Source organism: Belonocnema kinseyi, chromosome 4 (assembly GCF_010883055.1).
Source record: "Belonocnema kinseyi isolate 2016_QV_RU_SX_M_011 chromosome 4, B_treatae_v1, whole genome shotgun sequence".
Taxonomy (NCBI): domain Eukaryota; kingdom Metazoa; phylum Arthropoda; class Insecta; order Hymenoptera; family Cynipidae; genus Belonocnema; species Belonocnema kinseyi.
Window position 1 is genome coordinate 90,480,295 of NC_046660.1, and position 24,295 is coordinate 90,504,589.

Sequence of the window (24,295 nt, forward strand, 5' to 3'; positions counted from 1 at the left end):
TGGTAGAATGCTGCATCTTTGTAGACACATCTATCGATGAGCAGGTTCTCCCGACATCCGGCTACGCCTTTCTTTGAGCCTCGTTGTTCATACATTTCTTGCTACACAGGTTCAATTGCCCGCACAATTCTATCATTTAGGATAGCTGTGAATATCTTATAAAGCGTGTTCAGACAAGTTATTGGCCTGTAGTTCTTTGGTTCAGCTAAGTTGCCTATTTTCGGCAGGAGTATTGTGCGCCCTTCCACCAACCACTTTGGAATCGGCTCTTCCGACTTCAAATATGAGGTGAAAATATGGGCCAAATGCTGATGGGTTGAAGAAAACTTCTTCCACCAGAAGGTTTTGATACAATCTGGTCCCGGTGCGGAATAGTTCTTCATCCCTCTTAATACTTTTTTCACCTCCTCGGTAGTGATGGGTGGGCATTCTTTATCAGGTGTTACGAGAGCAACACATAACTCCTTGGAGCTATTTATATTTCCTGAGCCTTCGTCCAGTCTATGCTGAACTTCGTAGACTTCTCTCCAAAATACTTCGACCTCCTCTGGTTTGCGTGGGTGTTCGACAGTAACTTGAGGGTCTTGGAAGAGTCGAGATCGGTCAGAGAGAAACTGTTGATTATCTCTGATCCACCTCTCCCTCCGCTCTAGACTTCTCTTAGCGTCAGATAGTATCCGTATTCTCTCAACAATATGCTGCCTGATGGTCAGCAGCTTTGACTTGTTAAGTGTGTGATAACGGGTCCGGAGTTCGCGCGCGAAATTTCAAACCTTGGCGGTAAAATTCCTGCCAGATGTGATGTAGTCAATCACACATTGATTGCGAGACGCGTACTGTTTTGCCCAGCCTATCTTTATGGCAAGTTGATGCATTCGTCTTTTGGTCTTATGATCAGCCGTTGGTTTTGTTTTACGGTTCACATCGGCCAAAGCTCTCGCTGCATTATACACACAATAATTGATAGCCCAGAGGTCAGATTCACCGAAAAAATGTCCACGAAGCTCGTCATCCATTTCAGCCAGATCTTTAGGCTTGAGAGAAACCTTGTTGTTGATGTTTCGCGGGTCGTAAAGCATCGCTCTTCATCTATTGGATGCCTGCCCGCGGTTGGGCTTAGTGTCGACTGTCTTTCTTTGTTGCCGGCTTGTTCGAGCTGTGGTAGAGTAGGCGTTCCGCTTACATAGTCCCTTTTACGGAGTAGTTCAGCATGATTTCGCAGACGTTGCTGCGAAAAGTGCGATAGCTCAGGGTGTTTCTCGCACCACAGAGCATGCAGCCGTGACATGTAACCCCGTTCACGGGCCACACTCGCATCGTAGCAGTCTAGCAAGTCGTGATTCAGTTGCTCCGTCCACCCAAAGGTAACGAGATCCCGCCAATCCATCGCATTGAATCCATTTTCATTGGCTCCCCCAGCTCTAGATTGGTCGGCACTGTTGGCCGACCCATTGTCGGGAGCCCTGCGCGTTCTGTTGTTTTGAACCGCACTTTTTTTTTGTTTTTTTTTGTTAAAGAAGTAAAAGCGGTGAAATGCTCATGCACTAACCACATTCGAACTTTGGGAACGACGCGCACAGTATATGCATGTCACGCATATATACATATATGCTAGATGCACACATGGACGCATATTCCACAAGGAACGAAGGTGAGAATGGGACTTACCGAAGCGGCACCTACCCACTAAACCTTAACTCCTTCTTCTACCAACCGATGCTCCTGGAACCGCTCTCGCATACCTTCGGGAACATAGGGATAAGGCCAATTAGCCGTGATTCGGCTTCCGTCTTTTACTGTCTGCTTGAGCTTCTTCATGTAGTGGATTCTCCCTCCAGGGTTACGCGTCGTCCTCGGTAGAAGAGGCAGATGCTTCTTCTAGGGCCCGCCGGCCTTCGACCCTGTGGGAAATTTTTGTCTCAATTTTATCCATTAAGTTGCCCCTCTTGCTTCTTCTTGCGAAGGATGGTTTCAACATAGGTAGCCACCTTGTCCCACCATTCCTCGTTCAGCAACATCACCTCAACAACATTATCAGGTGTTATTTCTCCTATCTCACTTTCTAACCTGTGTTTAAGGTCGGCCCAGCGGTCACACTCGAAGAAAGTGTGTTTCGGGTGGTCTTCTTTTTCTTCTTCGCAATACCCACACTTTGGGCTGCTGACTTTTCCTCTCTTGTAGAGATAGTCACGGAAGTAACCATGCCCTGAGAGGGATTGCGTCAGATAGTAGTTCGTCTCTCCATGCCTGCGGTTCAACCAGTTACTCAACTGGGAAATCAATCTGTTGGTTCATCTTCCTCGGTGGTCAAGACTCCATCGTTGTTGCCATTCTTCCATGGTGACTGCTCTGGCTTCGGCTTTTGCTACAGCCTTTGTGACTTCCATCTTCCTCAGGAAGACTTTCTTCTTCTCCTGGGCCAGAAGATCGATCGGTATCGTCCCCGCAATTACTAGAATCGCTGGTTCGGACACTGTTCGATATGAGCACGCAATTCTAAGCGCGCCTCTTCGCTGCGACACTGCCATCAGTTTGCAGTGTGTTTTCTTTTTGAGAGCGTCAGCCCATATTTCAGCTCCGTAGACCATTATGGACTGAGCCACTGTCATGAGCAACCGGCGCTTGCTTGGTCTTGGGCCACTCACGTTGACCATGAGTCTATTGAGTGCCGATGTGACACTTGCTGCCTTATCTGCTGCCTGCTTCAGTTGCTTGTGGAAAGACAGCCGGTTATCCATCCAGATGCCCAGATGTTTTATGGCTGCCTTCGTTGTCGTAACTGCTGATCCTACTTCCATGGGTATCTGCAAAGGGATGTATTTCTTCGTGACTATGACGAGCTCGGTTTTCTCCGCCGCCAGGTCTAATCCATGGTCGTACATCCATTTTTGCACGCGTCTCATCACCTGGTTTAACTTCCACTGTAGTTCCTCCGTCGTTCTTGCAGCGATATCGGCTAGTACGTCGTCCGCGTATCCCGACAGGAACGTATCCTCCGGCATCTCTAATCTGAGAATGTCATCATAGGAGATGTTCCACAAGTCGGGGCCGAGTATTGAACCCTGCGCGGCTCCAGATGTAATTCTCTTCTTTTTTGGGCCTTCTGTGCTATCGTATATCAAGATTCTATCTGAAAGATAGTCTCTCAATATACGCATGAGATATTCAGGTGTATGGAACCTCTCCAATGCTGTGATCATCTCCGCCCACATGGCCGAGTTGAAGGCGTTTTTGACATCCAGGTTTGCCAGCAAAACAACCTTCTTGGTGTATCGGCTTTCTTCTTCGAATTTAACGACGGTTTCCACGACCTCTTAGACCGCATGTATAGTAGAACGGCCCTTCCTGAAGCCGTACTGTCTATTGGACAGATCTCCTGCTGCTTGGATGGCCGCCAACAGGCGAGGCTTTATCAACTTTTCCATGAGTTTGCCCGTAGTGTTGAGCATGCACAGTGGCCTGTACGACGATGGGGAATTCAGATCTCCTTTCCCTTTGCTTATTAGCACTAATTTTTGGACCTTCCACTGTTTATGAAAAATGCCGGCTGTTAAGCAAGCATTCATCATATTAAGTAGCATCTGCGGGCAGGCGCGTGCTACTGCTTTCAGTACTTCCGTCGGAATCCCGTCGGGTCCTGGCGCTTTTTTGTTTTGAAGAGAGGTTACAGCTATTGTTAATTCCTCCTCAGTGAAGAGTGGAATCTCCGTTAGAGGGGTTTCATAAACATCCTTCTCTCTTACCGGATGCGTCGGGAAGAGTACGTCGACGATATGTCTCATGGTTTCCGCTCCCATTGATGCGCTCGCAAAGAGGGCCCCGAGTTTTCGAGTTACAATTTTGTAACCCAGACCCCAAGGATCACCATCCACTTCCTCTCGTAGCTTCCCCCAGCTCTGTATTTTACTGTTTTTTATCGCCTTATTTAGTTCCTTCTTTGCTACCTTGTATGCCTGAACACCTGTTGCCCTTTTTCTGGTGGCTGTCCGTCTGCATCTTATACACTCCCTTCGGAATTCGGCGATTTCTTCATTCCACCAGTAGGCGGCATCCATGTTTCTGTGCCTCTTCTTTCGAGGCATCGAGGCTTCGCAGGCTTGGTATATGATCTGCATAGCAGCTTCCACAGTTGCTTCCGCTCCCATGTCAGATCTCTCCATAAGGCTGTGCTGTCCTCTAGTTACCGCCAGGGAAAATTTTTCCGTGTTCATTTTAGACACATTCCAGCCCTTGCACTTACCCTTATGTGTCCCAACACCTAGACTTTCTTTCATAGTGAACTGGATATACTGGTGATCACTTCCAGTATAGTCCTCCAAGACTTGCCAGTTCACCATAAGAGGGGCCACTTCTTCCGAAGCCAGAGTAATGTCCGGGATCGTCCCTACATTGCCGGCTCTTCTAAAAGTTGATGTTTTGCCAGTGTTAATCACTAGCAGTCCGCGTCTTGCAGCCATCTCCAGAATACGCCTTCCTCGCGGGTCTGTTTTGGGCATTCCCCATTCCACCGCCCTTGCGTTGAGATCTCCGGCCGTTACTATTCTTCCTTCAGCTTCTTGTAAAGTGTCCTCCAGTAGATCAAGTTTTTCCCTGAAATCCTGGATGCTCTCGTTCGGAGTGAGGTAGCAACTTACGTAAGTGACTCCTTTGCTCTTGATCCAGACGTAACCGTCTTCAGAGCCATGGTCTTCAATAGGTATTCCTCTTGAATTTCGCACCCATATGGCTGCTGTGCCAAGGTTGTCCGAAAACCATGTTGGGGAGTCCCTATCCCTATATTGCTCGCTGATGATCAGGAGATCAATGTTTTTTTCGCGAACTATTTGATCTAGAAGATCATTCGCCTCTTTACTTCTGTGCATATTGGCCTGGAGAAATCTTGCCATGCCTATCTGTTTTTCGCCTGGTGTAATGCTTGTCTATAGACGAAGCATGCCCCCGTCCCTGGGATATGATTAAGGTTCATACCCTCGGGCTTAGTCGTCAAGCCCTTACATAGGACGCAGTGCGTTTCGGACGTACAGACATTTGCCCTGTGTCCGCCCATGCCACATTTATAGCACAGACCACTGCGATCTGGCCCCTTGCAAACTCTGGCCTGATTTCCATAATCGATGCACTTGAAGCATCGGTCGACTCGTACTCATCGTCTTAATCTGCAGCTGATCCACCCCACCTTAATGTGATCGGTTTTCAGTAGCTCCTTGGCCGCTTGCTCGTTGAGCTCAACTACAGCAATAACTTGCTCTCGCCTGTTGGCTTTAAGGATTGTCACCTTTGCGTCGTCTGCTTTCGCATTGAGGTCTCTCCGAAGTGCCTCCTCTACGTCTTCTTTTGTGGTTAGGCTGTCGATGTCCAGGATCTCCAGTCTGACAGTGCGAACCAAGCTCCTCATGGTGCCCATATCCCCAAGATGCTTCTGTATAGCCTCTCCAAAAGCTTTGGCGTTCTTCGTTTTTTTTCCTAATTCTAAGAGGACTTCTCCATTTCTGGTCATGCGGATTGACCTGACGCATGTGTCGGTTTCTTCCGGCTTCAACTTATACTTAAGGTTTCTCAGCACTTCTGCGTATGACTTCCCTTCCGCTGGCTTAATTAGTACAGCTTCGGTGCGTTGCTTTCTAGCTGGTCTTTTATAGCGTTTCTTTTTTATAACGGCATCGCTCGTCTTTACTTCTCTGTTTTCCAGGTCTTTGGGGTTCACACATCCTCTCAATTGGCTATTGGATTTTTTGGCCTTCTTGCCCTTAACCAACTTCCAATCCTCAGATTCCGTGTTCTCCTTTTTCTTCTTCTCTATAGGATTAGCTGCCAGGTTTTTAGCCGGGCTAGATGCTGCTCTCTTGTTTTTGGACGCTGTAGCCGGCGTTCCCATGCCCTTTGAGGGCCTTGCTTCGGGAGTAGCGAGAAGATCAACAAGGCTATCGATGTTAGTGTTTTGTTCCTCTCGCTCTTCCATCAACTTATCAAGCATTTCCTCCATGCTTGCAATTCCCAACTTGACAACATTACTGATGTTCTGCTGCCTGCTTGCAGCTTCCTTCATTTTTGCAGTCTCGTTAGCCATCTTACTAAATATCTCCCTGATGGAGTTCTCTTTAGCCTCTATGTTCTTCTGAAGGCCCATTGAGCCCTTCGTGACATCTACTCCAGACTTGGTTGCGGGTTCGGATCTCTCAGTACTAGTGGTGAGAGTATCCGCGCTGTCTGATGTGCTGTTGTCCTCTTTTGTTGACTTCTTAAATACTGTTTGTAGGTTCGCCATAGGTTATAATCGCCAGTGCATCGTGCGTGGAGGGGCGGGCCGAAATAGCTGGGAACGGGTATACCCTTGGACCTAAGTTCTACCCCAGTTCTCTGGGGCCCAGCCTTCGTTTAACCAGTCCCGGAAAACACGGACGGACTGGAACTCGCCCGGGGCACTGCAGATTCCGACCTCTGCAGCCACCACGCACTCCCTGATCAAGGCCCGAAGGGGCTGGCTCCTGATCCCGTGCTGCGGCTGACACGTCTGTAGTGCAAGCACACATCAGCTCCTCGCCACGCTAGCGGGTCAGGCGAGCGTGTCTCGGAGCACTCCCAGTGGGCCGCAGCGGGAAACAATCGTGAGTTTTTTCTCGGTGTCTCCTTCACCCAGCGTGTTTGGTCCGCGAGACGTATTTTATTTGGCCTTACCCTCTGTTACCAGCGAGCATTCCCCTATCCGCCACCTGGGGACGCGCCAAGTAGGGGTATCACCTCCCCTCCACCGCAGAAAACTGTGGTGATTCTTGGTTGAACCGCACTTACTACAACTATGTTTGGTGTTGTCATTTTTGTTCCCACGAGAAACTAGGGAAAGGTGTTCGTCCATCCTTGTAGAGCCCCGCATGCAAGGATATATATAAAATATTACAATACTGTAATTTTACAATAGTATTGTAAAATCACAATACATGTGTTGTAAAATTATATTACATGCATTGTGAAATAACATTACGTTTTGGTAATAAACTTCCATTACATTTATTGTGGAATCACAACAGAAATTTTTAACAGTGTTGATATAATATTTTAGTAAAGCTGAAAACGTAAACAGTATTTAATATACATGTATATTGATCAATTCTTAGAAGAGCCAAGTAATTTCAATTTACACAAATTAAAGATAAGTTTGGTGTGATGTTTAATTCTAAACAATAAAGCATTATATTTGTTTCTAGTTGAACAAAAATTATACTGGGTTTCAAGTGGATAAGTTCAATTAAGTACATAATTAAGACACGTAACCTAAAAGCAGTAGTACTCACGTAAAAGTTCTGACATTGGCAGTGAATTTTTATGTAAACCCCACCCGTACGTCGCACTTTGATTATAAATAAGAATTTAGTCGATAAATTGTAGGTTATTATTTTAGTTTTAAATATTTGACAAGATTTGAATACATGAAAGAACCTTCAACTTTTATGTACTCTGTTTTACTATACATGTATATCATTTTACAAGATAATGGTATATTAAATTTACTACACGTATATGCGTATTGCTACCAATACATTTATAGTAAAATCGCTATAGAAATTTCTAACAGTGTAACCTACTCGAATACACATAGGTCACGAAAAGATTACATGTGTTTTTGTAGCATATGCTAGAGATTTTGACGGCATTTTTCATTAAAAATATCGATTATTTTTAAACTTTAAGTTCTGTTTTTGCTTTCAGATGAAAAACATATTTCCCTAAATTTCAATTCCTATTCTGTTTATGAAGAAAGTCTATATTGCACGAAAATTATTATTTTTAATATAAACATATATAAACTTACCTTTTGCCTCACTTTTTAATAAATTATTTTACTCTGATATTGCACAAAATAAAAAGCATACTTTCAGCTGATACATATAATATGGCGCTGCCTCGCAGCGGCGAGCTCGCGCAGCTTTTAATTCACAATACGTGTATTGTAATTTCACTTCACAATACCAAAATTGGTATTTCACATTACATTTTGTATGGAAAACTGGAACAATTTCCCCGGAGTACGCCGGTTTTAAACAAGTATTCCAAACAAATACAAGCATTTAGAGCAGTTTTAAATAGTTCAAAAAATGTTCCGGAGCGGGGCGAAAATCGATCGATTTTTAACCCTGTCCTTTCCAGTCCTGTTTTTTCATTCTTATTTCTGCTATTTTTGCCATCGATAAGTTTGTTAATTATGAACGAGGCATTTGGGAAAAAGATTGTTTTATTATTTCTCGTAAATTTTTGATCGTATTATAGTCCTGAGTTTTTACAGGGGTCCGATGCGGCGAAAGAAAAAAATGCCTTGAAATTTCCCAGCTTATTCCTCGATCGCAAAAAATTTGTTACGGCTATTGAAATTCAAAAAATCAACTATTCAAACTGAAAAGATTGACATCAAAGTTGCCTCAACAAAATTTAAAAATTGAAAATACCACTAATTATAAAATCATTTTTAATTGTATTTTTTCTATCAAATAAACCTTGCAGAATTTTTATAATAATTACACCAAACTCCCGCTTTCAGTCAAGTGTCGGGGGTTACTTTCAAATGGCCTTGGATTAATTTCGGGGGGGGGGGGCAGAAACATAAACAGTGAGGGATGCGTGACTCGCTTCGAATTGGAATATATATCTAAATATATATAATGTCGCAACCGCCCTCGCCCTACTCCCCTGAGAGACTGCGTGAGTCAACAGTTCTAGGAAGGCTGAGAACGAGGTGACTGAAAGCGAGAGTTTGGTTTAGCGGTATTTCCTATTTTTTGAGATTCATTTCAACCCCTAAATAGGGAAAATTTTGCGAAATTATCTAGAACCGAAAAGCGATATTCACTTTGGTTTTCAATTACGAGTAATTTGATACCTGTCACATATTTTTATATTTTTTCCAAGATCGCTAGCGAGGTCCAAAAAATAGGCAAAAAAACTACCTAATTTGGCGTCACACTTTTTTCATTTGAATTAATCAACTCAGAACTAAACAATTATTAATTCACGCGTATAAATTAGGATATTTTAACATTATAAACAATTTTTAATTAAGACTACGATTTAATAATTTTCTAAATGTTGAAAATGATATCATTTTGCACCAATTTTAAGTTTGAATCATTAAAAATGGAATGATTCGAAATGTTAAATTTTTATCAATTAAAAAGTTGAAAGATTTCTAAATGTTGAAAATTAAATCATTTTGAAGAAATTTTTAGTCAGGAACAAACTAAACACTTAAAAAATTGCAAATGTAAATTAGAAATTCAACAAAATGAAAGTATTAAAATTCTAAAATTCATAGTTTTAATTTGTCACTCTGCTTTTTTAATGATTAAATGCTTTCTATTTGAAACAGTGTAGTTTAAAATTGTTTAGTTTTGCATATTATATTTATAATTGTTTATTTAAAAAAGTCAAAAATTGTTCAATATTAAAAAATGTAATTTTTTTAATGTGCAAAAACAATTACAAATTCCTTGGCTTAAAAATGAAATATTTCAGATTGAACAAATATTTAGACATAAATAGTCTTAAATTGAATAAAAGTGTATAATTATAAATCTCTTAATTTTAAATTATTTAAAAATTGAAAATAGTTTAAATGTTTTTAATCGGACGTTTACATTTGTTCAATTACTAAGGATTTCCGTTTGCAAAATTCGATTTTTAGCATTAAAATCTGTAAATTTTTTAATGTTGGACAGATTCAGAATTGTCCTGTAAAATGAATTTCCCGGGTCTTCCGAATCTAACAAATTTCCGGCCATTTCACGGTCTTTAAAGTTTATTTTTTATTCATTGATTGTATTTATTTAAAAATTGTCTACATTCTCATTCAAATGAGAATTTATTAGTTTTACGTTAAATTCGATTTCGTCGGATAATATAAATCCCCACGTTTTAAGACCCTTGGGTCAGAAAAAAACTATTTTTACGAAGGCATCTGTCTGTATAGTATCTGGATCCTGTAGAAACAATAAACGAAGAAAAGTGGATGTTTAAACGTAACGTCCAGTTTTTCAGGTTTAACATATTTTATGTTTAACTATAGGACAACAATCTAGATGTTTGAAGTTAGCATCTGTAGATATTAAAAAGTGAGATGCTACTCTGGAACATCCAAAATATTTAACTGAAATATCCGAGGTATTACATGTATGGTTATGTCAAATAACGGCTGTAAATATTTGAATGTACTTATTTGTTGTAATTCAAGGAATTAATTGATAACTTATTTGTGTATTTAAATTTAAACTTAAATGTTCTTGCATGAAAGAAAAACCTACTAAGGGTTTAAAATGTCGTTCAGATGATACATGCAGTCAAGTTCAGATTATGTGTAATGTTTTTAATTCAAATTAAAAAATAAGAACGAGGTAAGTAAACGAAAAACGAATGATATGTAATGGGCATTTAAAGTTCTATCTATTTTATGTTATTTGAGCTTAAATTTGATTTTAAATTTATAAGCATTTTGTCAATTGTTTTCATGTCAATATAATGGTATAACCTGCAATTTAAGATCATCTCCTGTGTACAGACAGAAGTCGTTATCTAATTTTAATTAAAGATAGCTCATTTTGATTCTTTTGAAATGTTCCAAAAGTGTAATGTTCTTCAATTGTATTATCAAAAATATAGAACGGAAAAATATAGTTGTGAAATTCTAATGTGCAATGCGCATGCGCTCGGGCGATTTTAACATCTGAATGTGTGTCAGTTTAACATACAAATGCTTTTACCCCTAGCATCTCAAAAATGTAATAGATGTTTGGCATGAATATCTGCATGTTAGGCGGTACAATCTTACCCTTTGAACATCTACATTTAAACATCCATTTTTCTTCGTGTAACTTTTGAAAGACTGATATGATTTGATTGAGCTTTGTCATACGTTTTTAAGGCATAACACGAAAGGACGAGTTCACTAACCAGCTAGTTTTGAACGACAGTTCTAGTTTTATCCATCGAAAATCATTTTTAAAAAATAAAAAATTCCATTTTTCAGAAAAACTATACGAGATATTAAAGAATGTCTACAAGAAAAATTGTTCATCTCAAAAAGATAAACAAATTTTCTCGAGACCATTCTTTTGATTACCTTACACAGACCAATAAATTTGTTACAAATCATTTTTTGATAGGACTTGCAGTTTTTGTTTAAATCGTAAAAAATAATATCACAAAAAAATGGATTTATTGGAGAAACAACACAAGATAGGAAAAGAACGAATTAACAAAAGTTGTTCGGAAAAAAAGTATAAACAAATTTCTTATACATAATTTTTACAGGTAGCGTAGTTTCTCTTTTAATCGTGAAAAAATAACAATGAAAATAAACCATTTACATTTTTGGAAAAATGAGGCAAGATACAATAAAATGTTTAGTAACAAAATTGTTCACCTAAATTAGATCTGAAAATTTGCTTTTGACCTTTTTTTTATTGTACGCAAACTTTCTTAAATTATGAAAATAAGAGAAGGAAAATACGTCTGTTTCAATCTCAATGTACATTGGGAATTATAGTATATAATATACATTGATTCAAATGATATATTTTCAGGGTTGACACGAATAATGATAATTGTCAAATAAGGAACAAATATTAAAGTAATGGTGAAAAATAAAATTTGCAATTTATTTTTCCATATCTGATTGAGCAGTCCCGAACCAGGTATATCATTTATTATAATGTATGTTTAATATAGTAGAGCTTAACACAATATAAGAAAAGTTCGCGTTTTGTTAAAATATTAATTCGTTTTTCGATAAAAGAAAAATTAATTTTTTTGATTTTGCTAAATTAAAATTTATTTATAAAAAGATAAAAATTGTTTTGTCTGAACATTTTTTTAATTTGAATTAGAGTAACAAGACCTGATTAAATTTTGTTTACACACAATTTTCGTGTTCGATAATAGCAGTTCAAAAATCATAAAAACGGCCAAATTCATGAAAATTATGAGTAGAAAAAATTAGTTTGCAAAATATAAAATGAACATGTGTTATTCTCATTTAAACTAAATAAGTTTTAGGCAATATATTTTTTTAATTTTAGAAAGAATATTAATCTCGCCGAATCCAAAGAAGTAATTTTTCCTTAATTAAAAACCTATTCCTTTATTCTTCAGGAATTTTTTTTTATAATTATCAATTTTATATTCGTACTGCTGGCTGAAATACTACCAAAAAAATCCACGATTTTCACACATATAAAATAAATGTCAAATATTTAAAAATAATTTTTTTTAAATGTACATTATTAGTATAATATTTTAGGCTTTTAATATTTTCAACTAAAAGCTTGAATAAATCAATTTTCTGATGTAAATTTTTGTCGAAGGAAATAGTTGTGCCATTTCCAGTTATTAGTCAAACATTCGACCATCCTGAGACTCAATCACTTTCAACCTTAAAGTTCTTGCACTCCACTTTTCTTTACTGAATTCCTTATTCTTCGGATTTCAAAGCGTTTTATATGCGAAAGAAAAATAAATTATCGAGCCTTGTTGAAATAGGTAATATTCACACTAGGGCTCAATTTTTCTCTGCGTATTTTTAATTATTGTTTAGGAATTGTTATTTTAAATTAAGATATGATTTAAAAGGTATTATAAAAGAATCAGGTCAATTGAGAGCTGCGTGCGGTTTACAGAGTTTTTTAAAAAGCAGAAAATATTTTTTGTGTCTGAAGTTAAAGCGTTTTTTAACTCGACTGTTCTTTATTTTTTATCAGCCTTACATAGTTTTTAAGTGGATTAAATCTTCAAAGAAAAAAATTATTGAGCCCTTTGTGCAATAAGTGAAACTTAATTCGTTTTTTCACATATTTTAAATTATTGTTTAGGAAGTGTTATTTCGCATTAAAAACTAAGTAAAAGCGTATTATATAAAAGAATTCGATAAATTGAAAACTGCGCATTTTATGGAGGTTTTTTGTATAGAAGAAAATCGTGTTTTGTCATCAAGGTTATTACAACATTTTTGCACCTGAATTTTTTTATTGTTTATCACTTTTTGATATTTTATAACAAATTTGAATATTTAAAGAAAAAAAGTATCGAGCCGTTTTTAAATAAGTCAAATTCAATTCTAAAATATTTCTAAATAAAAAGTTATCAGTTTAAGTTTCTCGAAAATTTTCAATTTGCGTTAGAACTACTCAATTAACATCAGAAAGATGTTTTCTTTAAAGAAACATTGAGTTCGACAACTTTTAGTTTGAATATGGTTGAGGCTCACCATTCAACTTGGTATGACGCTGCTTTGAAATTCCTATCCGAGATTTTGTCACCGAAATCTAGTGCTTCGATAGCGAGTTAGTGCGCGGAGTTAGGACACACTAGTTTAGGTAGTTTAGGTAGTTTAGGTAGGGTTCGAATTCTCGGTGAGTTCGATTTTTCAAAGCGATTATATGTGTAAGTAACCATGTGTTCAAATTATATATTTAATCATTTTAAAAATAAAGGTTATGTAACAATAATTTCAAAAGTAACTTTTTTTTCTTTGAGAAATCGTGTTTTGAATTTTCATAAACTGTCGATGACTAAACGCGAGAATTTGGTGTACTTTATATATGAAGGTTTAGTCAAATGCAGAACATAGTTTATCAGTCCAAGGCTATTTGAAGGCAAGCCCCGACACTTGACTGAAATCGAGAGTTTGGTTTAATACAATAAAATTACAAAATAATCAAATATGCTCCTCCATATGAGAATACATTTTCTCAGGTCAAGAAAATCTACACTTGTTATAAGTATACGGTGCCAAATATTTATTTATTTGGACTATACCCATATTCTGTCGTCCCCATTTGTACCTGCCATTGACTTGAACCCAGTAAAATTTACTTGATCCAAGAACATTTCCCTTCCAGTGTAATTGAGTGCGAAGCACGAGATACGCGATGAGAATGTGTTCGTTAAAGCCGAATGAGGTTTAAAAAAGAAAATTCACAATCATAAAAGTACAGTTGTCTATGGTTTGACATTAAATTTTTTTGAGGGAAATAGAAAAACCGGGTGAGTCGCGCGAGGGAAGTACGCTATCGAGCATGAAGCGCGAGATCCAACGCGCAGCGTGTAGATTTGCATACTTTTTTAATTAACGACATGTGAAGTGGAAGCTTTTCCCATTAATTTTTTAATTTTTGTTTTACTTTTTTTGCATTTTGTTTTGAGTGATAAATAATTTGAAGAGCGAATCTTTCATATTGACCTTTTTTTACAAGCTTAAGAACAATAAATAAATGAAACAAATATTAAATAAAATGGCAATAACAATTTAATAATACATTAAACTTTTGTAATAGCATTTTTTTCAATATACACTACCGACAAGAAGTATGGGTCTACCTAGTTTTTGTTAGGTGCATCAAAATAATATAATGTTAATAATAGAAAAATATTACATTTTTTTTCTTAAAATAGGATGAAAGATATCATATTTCGGCATAAAAGAATACAAGGCGGAAGTATTTTTGACCACTCTTTCAGAAATATTGCGAAAGAAAAGAAATATTGCTAAATAAAAAAAATCTTGAGTGTATTTTAAAGATCCTCTAGGTAAAATCATACCCAAATTTCCCTATACACTTTGAAAGAAGTAAAGGGATAATAACGTAAAAATGAAATGTTAAAAGTTTCATAATATTCTGGAAAAGAGCTATGAATGGCAGTTATACCAAAGTGAGGAAATTCCCGCTCGACATACAAACTTGAAAAAAACGCGGTTTGATTTTATACGGCAGTATTTTTATCGCTTCTAGACAGTTATGCTAACTTTTCTATGCTGCTTAGTATAAGATACCTTCATAATAATAGTGATCGCATACACTCAATATCTCCAGATTAAGCAATTTGTAATCGTATCGCTGCGCATTTAATGTAATTACCCTAATGTACCTTTCAAACAAAACTTAATAACTAAATTTAGCGAAGGAAGAAGATCTCACCGCAAATTACTGAAGAAACCTTAATTAATTATATAATAATTCTTCCAATATTTCATTTTTAGTTGCAATAGTTGTTATAATAGTTCAGACATGATTGTCAGAACGGAATGAAAATGCGGAAATTTAATGTATCATTTGAGATGAATAAAAAAAGCTGTGGATCCACATCCCAAAGAAGAAAAAAAAATAATTAGAAATCGAACATCCTTTATTTGGTTTTTGAAAATGAAAATTTAAAACGACTATGGGCCCAAATATTATGTCGAGTTTGTTGTAGGTAAAAATAGTTCAAATCTGCAAAAAGCATTTCTTTTCATTCAGAACCCGAACAGATCATTGTGTGTCTACAGAGAGAAAAAATGTCTGTTTGCAAATCTGAGTCGAATTTGCAAGGGAATATCCCTGGGGTTGTTTCGTGACTACACGCGATGCAAGCAGGACATTGACTGCAGGTCATAAATTAAAAATAAAATTCTTTGCGGTGCAGTACTAAAGAAATCAGCCATCCTTACGTTTATGATAAATGATGAATTATGACAGTAGCCTTGTGTAAAGAAAAAACTATACGATTCTACCATGACGTGAAGAATGCTGGCAATTGAAAGCAGTTGAATATAACTTAATTTCAGTAAACAGTCATGTCATGAATGAAATTTGGATGCGTTTTATTTCGAACAAATTGATATTAATTCATCATTTCACCACGTAAAGTTTTGAGTACAAAATTAATTTTAAATCTTCTCAACATTAATCTGTTTGTAGGTTTTTCGAGTAGTGTTATTTTTAAACGTCCTTTTTACATTTTGGCTTTAATGTTAAGAAATTTAACTCCTTATTATTAACAAATTATTTGCATACTTATACAAGATATAAAAGATAAAAAGTTGATACGAATGACAACGCCTTACTGCATTTTCATAATGCATTTACTAAGAAGTTGTTCCCTCACGAAAACAATAATAATTTTAACAAAAACTCCTGGAAAAAATTCTCGAAAACACAAACATGCATTCAGAATGAACAGACTTGGCAGTAATCAGAGAGAGAGAGGTGCATCAGCACTTTTGTCTTTTTCCCCTGATAACCAGAAAAGCGATGGGTCAAAACGCCCCCTCCCCTCCTATTTATGAGCAGTGACGGATTACAAACCTACTTCCCCTTTTTCGTTTTTATATATAATTGATTTATTCTGCGGCCGCTTCCTCTTTATTTTCTTTATATCTCTTACCTTCTTTTTTCTTATTCTTGAACATTTATTTTTACTTCTAATCTCGCATTGCTATTCTCTTTTGTTTCTTCTTGAGAATTATCTTTTAAATATTTAAATTTGTTTTATCAATTTCCGTGCTTCCTTTTATGTTGTTTTCCATTCGTCCTTTTTTTCTATCTTTCAAACTTTTTTTCTTTTCTTACACTGCCTTCTTTGCATCATTGTCACCTTTGCATTTCCTTGTCAGAATAACGTCTGCTCTTTTGAAAATATTTTTTTTCCTCTCTTCCTTTTGCTTTTACTTACATTCGTACTCTTTCCCCTCTTTTATCATTGTCATTTCTACTTTTTTCTTTTCTTTCTAGCTCTGCTTTTATTATTGTTGGTCTTTGCATTTCTCATTTAACAAGTTAACTTTCCCTTCTCCACGTCCATTTTCCTCCTCTCTGTCAATTTTTTCTATTTCCCTTCTACCTCCCTCTCTTCCTTCCTCTTTTACTTTCTTTTGTACTTTTTCCCCTCTTCTCACTTTGGTCTTTCTTTCATTTTCTTTCCTTCCCATCCATTTTTCTCTTATTCCTAATATTTGCACTTCATCTTCATCCTGTAACAAATTAACATTTTCTTCTCCATTTCCCCGTTCTTTTTTACTAAGAGTAACTTCTTTTCTGTAACTTTTGAACCCTAATTTCTACTGTCCTTTATAAATTCCTCGTATCTGACCATTCTTCCTATATCCTTTCCATTTCCCTCTCTTCCTTTCATATTTTTTTCTACTTCTATCACTAGTATCTCTTCCCTTTTCTTTCTTTTCTATCTCTTCTTTTCTTATTTCTTTTCTTTGCACTTCATCTTCATTCTTTAACAAATTAACTTTCCCTTCACCATTTCCCTGTACTTATTTATTCTTTCCTGTCACTTTTTCTCTTTTGCAGAGCTAGTATATGTCTATACTCAGCTACAAATTCCCATACAGGAACCTCGGAGGATCGTGGACATGTTGCTGGGCATGAACCTGCACACGAACTTATACAGGTAAGTTTGACGGCTCCTGTATAGAAATTTGGTGAATGAAACTACATGCTCCTGCAAGAGAACCTTAATGCGAGCTAACCTTTGAATAATCCTGTACAGGTTCCTTTACTGAGCGAATTTGCGACGTGGTTTTCGTGTACAGGCACTTGTTCAGCAACCTATGCGCGAACCTGTATAGAAAGTAATCCGCGAGGATTCGCTAGTGGTTTGGCTTTCTAGATAGTAAGTTCGATCTTTAAGGGAATAAAATGAACGCAACTTTATAGCTGTAAGTGACATGAGTTTTCGCGATTACTTTCTTCAAAGGACCCCATACCTGTTTCTGTACTGGAACCCGCGCCTCAATTTACTTCGCAAAAGAACCTGTACAGGAATCTACACTCGATCATTCAAAGGTTCCTTTGTCGGTGCAGGTTCCATTGGAGGATCATGTAGTTTCCTTCGCCAAATTCCTGTACAGACACCGTCAAGATTAATTGTGCAGGATCGTGTCCAGGAACATGTCCAGGATCCTCCGAGGTTCGCGTGCTTGAATTTTCAAATGGGTAGAACAATTTAGTAGGGCAATAAGTAGGTCACCAAAAAATAGACTGACACGCACAAACACGCTGAAAATAAATAAAGTTAAAGAAAAATTTCAATGATGACTAAAAAGAAGGACATTTAAATTTTGGGAAGGACTTGGAAGGGCAAGACTAAAAAGAACAAATTCTTCTGAAGGACGTATAGTAGTAGCCCTACCTCTTTGTAGCTTTTGAATCTCAGTTTCTACTTTCCTTTATTTTCCTCCTTTCTGAACATTCTTCCTCTTTCCCTTCTATCTACCTTATATTCATCCCTTGATTATTCTAGCACATCTTTCGTAGAATTCCTTCTTGTTTTATTCCCTCCTGCCATTCTTTCTTTGCCTGGTATCCCTTCTTTTGCTTCTCCGATTTTCCATTATTTCCTTCTTACTTTAACCTTAAGAATTTTTTCGATTCCGCCACGACAATCAAATTCACATGGGACGGCCCTGACTTGGAGAGGTTGCGTGCATGGCTGGTACAATCCGGGTGGGGGAAAACGTGTCGCGAAGGCGAGATCGGTGTCCGCTCCTTCGTTCGTTCACTTGTTCGCTCATTCGTTCGTCCGGCTCGTACCTCCGCTCGTGCCTTTTCTCTAGTTTCTTCTTTCGTGCCCACTGAGTAGGAAGAATCTCCAGTATAAGATAGGAAGAACCTCGCCGAGTGTGATCAGTGCGCGAGACGGACTCGATCTTTACTTTCTTGCCTTTTTACCTTTCTTCCTCAAATTTATTGTTCGCCGGTTCCCTAATATCCCTCCTTTCAAACTTCATTCCTCTTCTATTTCACTATTTTTCCACCCCTTGCTTCCGTACCTACTTTCTTCCTTTCTTTCCGGATTTCTTCCCTTCTTTTTTTTATTTCTTCCCTTTTTTCTCTCTTCCTATCTTTCCTTCACTTCTTCCCCAATTCTAACTTCTTCTGCCACTCCCACGGTAGCCAAAATTGTGAAGGTGCAGCTTCTGTAATCCGCGTTCTCCATTCACTCACTTCAATCATCAAAGGTAAGTCAGTTCTACCCCAAATCATATAATTCTGCACTGATCTCCTGACGTTGAAAGAAAAAATGCAAAATGATCCCAACTCTGACACATTTCGGTCGTAGTTGCAGTCGCCCAACGAACAATGAATAGACCAAGTGCCAGTCAGTGACCGTATCAGGTTCTTTTGAATATGACTTCGAATCGGAAAGCAGAGCGTTGGAGTCAAAGTAATTGTTTCTCTTGGCTAATCAGCTTTTTATTAAACAGTTGACAACGTGTCACTTCGTTTCTGGTGTCTGAATAAGAAAAACGTGGGTCTTCAATGCCAACAGTACGATATCTCCTTACGCACACAGTAAACATCCCCTCCCCCCTTTTAGTACACTATTTGCATAAGGTAATCCGACAATGTGTGGGCTTCTTTTCTTCTTTGTTTTTCTTTTCTTCTGTTCCTTTTGTCTTTTCTTTTTTTTTGAGTTCGTTGATATCTTCCGGATTACGAAACCATTCATACAGCTCAGAGATCCGTACGCTAAATTTAAATAATGTCAGCCAGGCGACAATGAGACATTGTTCCTTACTAACGAGATGGTGATTAGATCCTGACATTATTATAATTATTCGCAAACAATGGAACTCTTACCTTTATTTTATAAACTTACCTTGTTAAAGGTTTCTATAGTTTTCTTTTAACATAAACTATGTGTAAAATAATAAATCCAGTATGTACTGGTATCCAATACGTACCACCCTTTCCTACTGATTCATACTCTTCTTATGCATATTGGAAATGCATAAGTGTAGAAAATCACTAAAATCAGCATAAACCATCATTGGCTCAATGAATTTGAAACTCGACTTGAACGTAAACATAATATCTTTTTGAGTCAATATTACTAGAATTGAATAACAGATCCATTATTTTTTTATTCTATTACAGTGGGTTTGATTCAATAACAAATATTTGATTGTCAAAGAATTGCTTCATTTGTCTCTTTTGCTACACAATGTAATAGTCCAGTCAAAATAGCAACAAAAAAAACATTTTTTGGAACAAAGTATACACAAAAATGTTTTAGCTTAGAATATTTAGGTGGACGTTCTAATTAAATACTAAACCCCAAAACTCTATCAGACTCTTCGACTTCTTCGTATTAGGTCCTTAAAGAGGAACGTGGAAATTATTCAATGATTTTTGATGAAAAAATCTGATTTTTAATTTGTTTTAATGTAAAAAATTCGCTTCAATATAGTTAGAAAAAAAACTTATAAGGCCATTCTGACCTATGAAAAAAACACATACAGTGCATGTGTTTGATCATTTTTTTCCCACCCAAGTTGTTGTGAAGTATAAATGTATTTGCTTAGATATATTTTTATAAGATTTAAATAAAATTTCAAATTCTAAAAAAGTTTTATCTCAAGCTCTCATATCCTACAGATTATAACAATAAAAATTCATTAAAATGTACGCTTATACAAAAGGGCATTACCCTTGCATGACAAATTAATATCTCTTAAAATATTTGTCGTGGAAGGTTCAAACAAAACTCATTTTAAAAGTCTTTTTATGTACTAAAAATTGAATTCTTTGCACTGTTTACCTATCTCTTAAACGGAAGCAATAATTTAAGCAAACGTGTTAAAAATCGTTTCAATTTTTATATATTAGTTAATTAGCACTATAAGCAACAGTTTGATAGAGCAACGCGCAGGGTTTCAGTATTTTGTTAGAAAGTCCACTCAAACACTTTAAGTAGAGATAGATTTGGGCGGGACGAGACAAGAAAACATCGATATCAGAAACTATCCCGACTGACGAAAGCGAGAAGTCCCGTATCTCGTGATTTTAGTCGATAATCTCAGGAAACAAAGACAACGTTAACAATTTGATATGTCGTGTAAATATAAAAAATAAAAATTCAAAAATTTAACAAATATGAAGATGGAATGAAGATGAAAACAAACAAAAAGGCACCAAAAAAACATTCGAATTTTCGTGGTAATCAAAATAATAATGTAATATTAACCCAAGTTAGATTAATATTATAACATTAGGTTGGAAAATTGTAAACAAAATTAAGATTCTTAGTAGGGAAATCTAAAGAAAATGTATTGGAATATAAAAAAAATAATACAAAAACAACGAATTTTCCGAATCATAATGAGGTAAGCTTCCCAGTAATCGTAATGCCAACTTTCTTACTTTTTATATCATTTGAATGCATTCAAAATTATTTTCCTATTAAAAAATACTAAAAATAAATGTTCAGTATCATTAAATGTTACTTTTAATATATTTTTTAACAACATATTCAAATTATAAACAAGTTTCGCAGGTAATAGAACCGTCACGATTACTGGGACAGTTACATTTTAATTTGATGTGGTGTCCTATCAATAATTTTGTTAATAAAATTAATTGCATTTCTGTCTACAAAAATTTTGTTCATTTTCTTGTTTAACTGTTTTTGAGAAATTGTACTAGTGCCTTTAGATTTTCTATCCTTTTGTATTTTTTTCGAGCTTGAAACTGACGATGGTCCTTTTTGAACTTCTTTTTTGTCGTGATTCCAGTTCCATAATTTTAAAATACTGCTACCTTATTTTTGAAATTTAAGCGAAATGCTAAACCCAAATTGGAAACATTGCCGAGAATCTTTCCCGATCTTGTTTGCATATTTCAAGTCGGGACTGGATGAGATTAAACAATTGAAAACCAACATTTCTTGACAATAACAACAAAATGTGAACGCGGCCAATATCAACACGATCCGAGAAACTCTCGTCTTCGCGTGCATCTCTCATTTTAAGCAAATACTAATTGCTTTATGTATTTTGCTCTAGAAGAAATGCTAATTCGACTGGTCCTTACATGATATTATCAAATTGCAGGATATATATGGCATGCATATAATACAGATTTATATATTATGTATCTGTAATCTGTATGGCATGCATGTGCAACATACCATCTAGATAGTAAGCTTTTACAATAAAATATAGCACCCCATACACTTGTAATGTAGATACAGTAGAGCACAACAATATATTTCTCAGTCTTCATGTGACTTCCGCTTGAGTCATGAATCCATAAAGATTTTCTGCCATGATTCCTAATTTATTGCCAGACATCCTGCTACCAAGAAGAAATCTGGCATTTCAAAAGTATAACTCATACAATACCCTTTTTATGGGTTCCTATTTCCTTATCTTGACACAGATAAATTTGAATACTCAGTTGCAGTTTGTTGAACCTCCTTAATTTATTTAAAAGAATAATCAAATTTCGTTACAGACGAAATAATATTAAATTATTAATATTACATTAATAGTGAAAGAATATTATCATTATTTATGAAAATTGAACAGCTGTAGGTTTTTTGTAACAATTTTCATGACATTTATTCAATATGATTTTTGGATCTATAATGGTGGTATAAAAGAAGCAATAAAGATAGAATTTGCAGTTACGCGCGTTTTGTTTTAGAGCGGTAGTTATATTTTCCTCTCCATGCAATGATACTAATTTAAAACGCAAGTGCATCAACATTCCGCGCGAATGAAACCTGAATCCAAGAAACTCAAAGATTCTTCCGCCTACATAAAATATATTTATATATTAATTATACTTTTGTTATCATTCTCATTACTTTAGATTATAAATTATAATTGAATTTATCAGAGATACTCCAGAGTTAAAAAAAGTGCCAGAGGAAACCCGTAATAGGTCCCCACATAAATTTCCACTAAAGTACCAGGTAAGAGAAAAAGCATAACTAAAGAACTATAATTTAAGAACATATTTAATGTCTGAATGAGGACAAAAGTATTAGATCAGTTCTATTTGGTTTGATTTTATTTTCTCTACCAAAGTACTCATAGGATTTATATTTGAAAAACTTTTTTCTGAAATTGTGTTTAAGTATCAAAACAGTTCAAAATTTGTCCTGTTTCAGCAGGATTTGTTTGGGATATAAATCTTATGGATTTAGGCTTAAAAATTAAGAAAATTAATTATACCTTACAAATACTTTTTCCTTAATATAAATCTGCCTCAAATAGAACTGGTTGAAGTTTTTTAGAACATTCGTTCTAAGATCACTTGTCATCCAATTTGGATAAAATAGACTTGGAAGGTGATTAGTATTTTAATCCTTAATTGTACTTCTAAATTTTTTGAAGAAATATAAATACTTATTGATTACTTACTAATACTTGTGGTACTTTAGTTGGACTTTATTTGGAGTCTTGGGATTCCTTTGGCACTTCTGTGTAGTTGACTCAGGCAGTAGTCAGTCATTAAGGATCATAAAGTCTAATATACAGAAGGTGGCCGCTCTACTGGGAAACAGTAAGTTTGTTGATACTTTGAAAAACGGGCAAATGACAGTGAATTTATTATTTCACCTAAAATTTTATAACTTTAAAAAAACAGTCTTTCCAAGTACATGATATCATGCAATTTCAAATAAGTTGAATTTTACCTTATTTTTTAGTGTTAAGTTCTATTCTTATCTTTTTAAATTATGAAATAATTCAGTTTACAATGCGTAATTCTGACATCTTTTATTTTAAAAATATTTCATTTGGGGTCTTCATTTTCAAGTGTACATTTTTCAATTAAAGAATTTTAAAATTCAGTTTCGAAGTCTTACAAAATGAGATGATCGTAGTTGAGATTTTGTTTAAACCTCATAAATTTCCTACTGAGAGTTCATTAGATGGCTATAATATTTGCAGAAATATTATTTTCCAACCTCCACCTGTTTACGAAACAAATTAACATGAGGATTTAATAAATATTTCAATCCAGACAAACGAATTTGTTTCACGCAATTAAAGACTAAAAGCGTTTAAAATTGAAAATTTGCGATAAAAAATGTTTTTAAGTTAATCAATTTTGAATATAAAATAGTCCATTATTTTTTAAATCAATTTGTAGTTGAAGTATTAACAATTGAAAATAATAGCGTGGATTTGTTCTTTAATATTCAGGTTTGATTACTTTAGATTAAAATATTATCAGCTATAAGAGTTCCAAATCTTTAATTTCAATGACCGTGGAAAGTTTTGTTGAGTGTGGAAAAGTCGGGTTTTTTTACTCAATCGAAATGGTCACCCTCTATACTATTTTGGTAGTATTGAAGTTTTATTATTTGCTAATAAAAATATATATATATAGGTTCTCACTTTATGTAACAATTTTTCTCTGAAAGAAATATTGCTGATACTTACGAATTATCAACGCGGATTTACAGATTTCAAAACAAAGGGAAGGCCAATGACAAATTGAGATGGATACCCATTTAAAAGAATATAAATTTTGGATGGCAATGAAAAAAAGAAAAATGTTTAAGTAGATATTACTTCCCTCAAAATTATAAAAAGTGATTGAGTGTTGGTTGAGAGCCAGGATCACCCGAAAGCGTGCCAGATGCATGATTTTTTTCCAAACAATCGCAGCCTCTCACTATTTGGTAGTTCTATATTTAGATCCAATTGATATTGCGTCAAGCATTACCTCATTTGCAAATGACCACTACT

General features: G+C 35.8%; 1 protein-coding gene across 3 annotated transcripts in view; it reads left to right on the top strand.

Annotated features, from left to right (window-relative positions):
- Positions 1 to 24,295, top strand: part of LOC117171443 (A disintegrin and metalloproteinase with thrombospondin motifs 9) — a 263,326-nt gene that overhangs the window by 123,154 nt on the left and 115,877 nt on the right. Inside the window, exon 1 of one of the 3 annotated variants that reach the window (XM_033358775.1) lies at positions 18,355 to 18,769. The exons of the other annotated variants lie outside the window; for them this stretch is intronic. The gene's annotated coding sequence lies outside the window, so the exon portion shown is untranslated. Of the gene's footprint in view, positions 1 to 18,354; positions 18,770 to 24,295 lie in introns of those variants that run through there. 3 annotated transcript variants of the gene reach the window in all.